The sequence below is a fragment of the Macrobrachium rosenbergii genome, chromosome 6, assembly GCF_040412425.1.
Source record: "Macrobrachium rosenbergii isolate ZJJX-2024 chromosome 6, ASM4041242v1, whole genome shotgun sequence".
NCBI classification, from domain to species: domain Eukaryota; kingdom Metazoa; phylum Arthropoda; class Malacostraca; order Decapoda; family Palaemonidae; genus Macrobrachium; species Macrobrachium rosenbergii.
The window spans coordinates 17,313,695-17,319,694 of record NC_089746.1 but is presented as its reverse complement, the minus strand read 5'-3'; the positions used below and the strand labels follow the sequence as shown (position 1 = coordinate 17,319,694).

At 36.5% G+C, this 6,000-nt stretch overlaps 1 protein-coding gene across 1 annotated transcript in view; it reads left to right on the top strand.

Moving 5' to 3' along the window:
* Positions 1–6,000, top strand: part of LOC136839242 (uncharacterized) — a 42,896-nt gene that overhangs the window by 1,263 nt on the left and 35,633 nt on the right. The window lies entirely within an intron of this gene.

The following is a 6,000-nucleotide window of genomic DNA, read 5'->3' as shown; positions in this document are numbered from 1 at the left end:
AGGGACAGCCTTCGAATATGCAAGGGTTCTTTGGCGTAGATGACAGCCTGAATAGGGCTCGATGGTAGCATCAAGTTCCTTGACTAATCATCTGTTAGTTTAAAACTATCCAGTTCTTCCATACAGACCTGTTTCGTCGGCTGTTGCTTGAAAAATATCCAGCGCTTTTAGGGTTTAGGGATTTTTGTAGCTTTTGAAAACACTGCTTCTTGTCTTTCTTCATCTTTTAATCTGTGTTTTCGCTTCCTAACTAATGCAACTAGCCACATACATGAAAAAAGAAAGAGCCTTTGAGGTTGATCTGAAGAGTACTTTAAGGCGTTAGTGTAAGATGGCCCAGAGTGAAATGCTATGTAACAAAGGAAATAAATTGTTATCTATTTTATAAAAGGATTTTCAATAAATTTCGGTTTCGTTATGGAGGATAATATGAATTTCCTCTCAAATCCTAACAGTCGTTAAATTGCAACTCAAGACCGTCTTCAGATGACAAATTATAGTGGGACTGGACCCTTGCAGCCTCTTTCTTTCCATTTACATTTTCTGTCTTTACTTAGAGGATGATATCATCTCTGGAGTGATTTTGGTGTCGTGATTACCCCGCCGTCTGCTGACTAATTGGATGGGTAGCTGTCACAAATATATAATTTTTGAAACAATGCACACGCATTTTTCCAGGTGCGATTCTTCCATTCTATTTGCGGAAAATGAAAAGTATCCGTCATTCGTTTTCGTGGCGAACCGTTTTCGGCCGTGCCTCGTGAACTGTTGAACGAATCATTTGCATACATAAAAATGGTAATGTTGGGTTCACATGGCCTTCACATGTCATCTCGCAGATCGTGAAAGATGAATGATTGCCCCTTGAATCACCCTGCGGTTACGTTCGTCAGTTGGAGTCTAATTTATTCATGAGATTTTCAAGTTTTGGTGCTACTTGTAAGGCCATGGTCACTCTTAATAGTCGGTTATTATTATTATTATTATTATTATTATTATTATTATTATTGGAGGATTAAAGCTATTTTTATATTACGTATCAGAAAATATGTTTTTTAATTTTAAATTTCCGAGAACAACTCTGTTTGTAAATGATTTGAGAATCTGTACGAGAGTCTGATTACAATCGCTTTGAATAGAACATAATGCAATCCATTAGGTATCCTGATTAGTTTTTTCTTTTTTTAAAGGTAATAAGTGACAATATGCGGTATGCTGTTCCATTCGTAAGTTATAGGTGGCTGTCTGCAAGAGTATTAAATAATATACAGCTTAAACTGTATGGAAATTATACCTTTACCTCCCTTAGAAAAATTAAGGATGACCGATCTCATCAAATTTGGATGGAATCAGTACTGATATAATTTTACGTGCTATGACCGACTGATATTTCGCTTTATCCGGGCCCTCCTCTCTCTCTCTCTCTCTCTCTATCGCTTCTGTCATCATCATGTACCAAGATTCTCTCTTTCTCTCTCTGGTATCATGTCCTTATGGAACTTTGGAAATTGACAATGACTGGCGCGGTGCCCCACGCACACACACACACACACACACACCTACCTCTTACAATGTTCTCCCATCAACTTCTCATTAGCATGAATGAGCTCTGAATCATAAGTCCTAATTGCAATACAATATGGACGGTAAAATCGCGTCTGTTCCCTTTACTGCATAGAGTGGAACAACCCTCGGTTTTCTCAGTTCGGTGACTGCGCTGCTGATTGTGGAGAATGTCAGTCATTTGTCAGGAATATTCAAATGGTGCTTCTCGTAATTGCTGTTTGAGAGCCGCCTGTGCGTTTGGTTTTATTTCTGTCCGTTATCAGTTTCGTTTTCAGATATATATATATATATATATATATATATATATATATATATATATATATATATATAAAATATATATATATATATATATATATATATATATATATATATATATATATATATATATATATATATATAAAATATACCCGTGATTTGATTATAAGATAAACAAGTTTCTCTTTGATAGAAAGGGTAAAGGCGAAGAAAATGCAACTGGGATGATGAAAACTGGTAACTAAAGACAAATAATGAATTTATACGCCAGAAACTGTTAAATAAATTTGAGATCTTGATTTTATACCTTATTCATTTCGATTATATTTATACGCCAGAAACTGTTAAATAAATTTGAGATCTTGATTTTATACCTTATTCATTTCGATTATATTTTTGGCTGATAATCCACATATTCTTATAATTATAGCGTCGGTTGTTTGGTTTGCCTGATTCTAATAATAATAATAATAATAATGCAGGGACTGCATTCTACAAGAGAGGTCTGCAACTCTCGACTTTGTATATCAGTCTTTCCCATCGTTTCGAATTTTTATTTTTTCAGAGATACAGCGAAACAACTTCACTAAAATAAGTTCAGAAAAAGACATCCATTTGAAAAAATGATGAAAGGAAATCTCGAGAACTTTTGGGAGCATAATACAGGCGGTAGAAAATGGAATGAGGGGAGAGACTGAGATAGAATATCGCATCACCAGTGAGATATGAAGGGGTCTATACCAAAATAACACGAACATGGTCGCTTCAGATTTTATAACAGTTTAGCTTATGTGAAATACCTGGTTGCCGGGGGTGAATCGGATTATTACTGAACTGTAAACTAAACATGCGAGATTATAACTTATTTTTGTCTTTCTGCAACTGTTCACATTTTTTCTGTATATATTAAACGGGGTAGTGCCGTCAGTGCACCTTATGCAGTGCACTGTAGGCATTACTTAAGGTTCTTTACAGCGTCCCTTCGACCCCTAGATGCAACTCCTTTCATTCCTTTTACTGTACCTCAGTTCATATTCTCTTTCTCCCATCTTACTTTCCACCTTCTCTAACAACTGCCTCATACCGCAACTGCGAGGTTTTCCTCCTGTTACACCTTTCAAACCCTTTTACTGTCAGTTTCCGTTTCAGCAATGATGGGCCTTATAGGTTCTATAGCGCTTGGCCTTGGGCCTAAATTATTTATTCTATTCTATTCTATTATATTCTGTATAAAACACTGACAAGTGTTCGACAAGTGTTCCATGTTATCTCGAAATTTCAAAAATGAGTGATGGCAGTCCTTAAGTTATTTTAACTAAGGTAAAATATAACGAAAAGAAGAAAATGCTCGTCTAGACTAAAATCATAGTTAGAAATACTCAAGTTAGACGAACGACAGATTTCTTTCAACTGTAATTATTTTGGTCATCTTCAGGTCTGGGCTAGAGATGGGCATTAGGGTGTCTTTCCCAGCGGCCTCTGTCCTTTGGAAAATATTTGACCGATTTAATTTTATTTAAATTTACATACATTTTAATTCACATTTGTGTCCGGACGCATATTTTTATTTTCTTCCGACACGACTGAAAGTAAAATCGAATTTAAATCCACAGGATACCTCCAATGCGTCTTTCTTTATCCTTCTTTTTCCCTTTCGTTAATGCTTCCTTTGCCTTTCCCGACTCCGTCATACGGGGAGAGATGTCTGTTATCATCATAAAGTGGCTTTGGGGGATTACAAGCGATAGTAAAACCGGCTTTTATCCAAATTTAGGGCTGCGAATTTTTACCGTCTCTGCACGCACTTCCTGGCTTCTCCCTTCACAGCAGATTCGATTTTGCATGGAAAGGGGCCTTTCTGGTTAAAGTTTATTGCCATGGTTTGAGCACGCCGTGCTTCACTGAAGGTATGGGTACATCACTCACACGTATGATAAATAGGTGTGTGTGTGTGTGTGTGCGTATGTATGTTTGTGTGTGTATGTCTACCAAACTGATGATACATCGGTCATTAGTGAAGTAGCAGATGGGGCTAGCTACCTCATCCCAAAAAGACTCTCTCTTTCTAATATATACTTATATATATGTATGTATATATGTATATATACATATACGTTCTTCGTTGGACTGGTCGGTACCGTTCTCGGCTAGTACTCTGCTGGGCCCGCGTTCGAATCTCCGGCAGGCCAGCGAAGAATTGGAGGAATTTATTTCTGGTGATAGAAATTCATTTCTCGGTATAATGTGGTTCGGATTCCACAATAAGCTGTAGGTCCCGTTGCTAGGTAACCAATTGATTCTTAGTCACGTAAAATGTCTAATCCTTCGGGCCGGCCCTAGGAGAGCTGTTAATCAGCTCAGTGGTCTAGTTAAACTAAGGTATACTTGACTTATATAATATACATACAGTATATGAATGCGTATATATATTATGTATATGTATTATATATATATATAGATAGATATATAGATAGATAGATAGGTAAGCAGATAAATAAGCAGCACTGTAACAACTTTGTTCCTGCCGTCGCATAATAAAGTTTATTAGAAATGGAGAAGTGAGGTTCATCAGGTTATAAAAAGATGGAAGAGTTGCACATTTTACAAATAAGATGAAATAGGAATTCATCATGGGGGTTCTAGCAAAATGAATAATGTTGAAGTGAAGGCATTACTACTACTACTACTACTATTAAAGAAATAATAATAATAATGGTAATATTGATGACGATGATGATAATAATAATAGTATAGTTGTGGACTTTGCATAAATCAGGTTGTGCCGATTTAGGTCTCTCTGGTGACAGAGCAACACCTATTTGTTTGTTTTAGAGTAAGCTGGCTCTATGCCAGCACGGGCTCTTGCTCCTGGAGCAGCCCATAGTGCAACCAACCTTCGGCAGGATGCTGTCTATCATGGTGTAAGAGTAGTGGGTATGAGGCTGGCAGCCTCACTCTTTGCATCATGCATGTAAACGGAAGATTCAGTTGGCTGTCAGTTTATTTTTCTTTCCTCATTGATGACGAGAGAATCAGGAAGAGTGATGAAGATAATATGAGCCAGTTCGATGTAACACTGTGACGTCAAAACGTATACCTCTGATGCCGAGAGTATTTCAGACGTTGTAAGATACATTTTTAAAAACTTTTTTTTTTTTACTTAGATTAGAAACTTTTCTATGAAGCAGCGCTTGATAAGCTTATAATATAGGTGGCTAGTTGATCAACATTATGCGAGTGTATGTGTGTATGTATGCGTATGTGATTCGTTAAGCATGATTGGTTAAAAGTTAAGTATACCTTAGTTTAAGCAGACCACTGACCTGATTAACAGCTCTCCTAGGGCTGGCCCGAAGGATTAGACTTATTTTACGTGGCTAAGAACCAACTGGTTACCTAGCAACGGGACCTATAGCTTATTGTGGAATCCGAATCACATTATACCTAGGAATGAATTTCCATCACCAGAAATTATCCCTCTTATTCTTCATTGGCCGGCCGGAGACTTGAACTCGGGCCTAGCATAGTGCTAGCCGAGAACTCTACCGATTCGTCCAACGAGGAACTAGCATGATTGGTAAAGTTATGAGAAGGGGTAACAGTTTGACATAAAATACGTGTCACTTAACTGTCTGTTGAACTTTCATGACAAATTAAAATGATTTCCCACTGCATAATTTTTCTTCTGCCACGACCTAGAATTGTGGGAATTATTTTGGTGGGGCATTCTTTGCCATTTCCCCTTCGGAAAGAATCAGACCTTACAGTTATACCAGATGTTCGAATGCTATTGTCTTGATGCGCAATATTTCTCTCGCATTACGCGCACGAATGAGCGTCTGCGCATAAATGTCTTAGTGCTTGGTTTGTTAAGTCTCTGACGCCTCTGCGGATAGGTCTGTCTTTCTATCTACCTATCTATATATATACATATACATGTATATATATATATATGTATGTATATATATATATATATATATATATATATATATATATATATATATATATATATATATATATATATATATATATATATATATATATATATATATATATATATATATACATACATATAGCTGTTCTTGTTGTATCTTAATTGGTGAAGTATTCTTTGCTTTCAGTAGCATATTTAGACAAATAGATGGATAGGATTTTAACATTAAACCTTGGAATTTCACG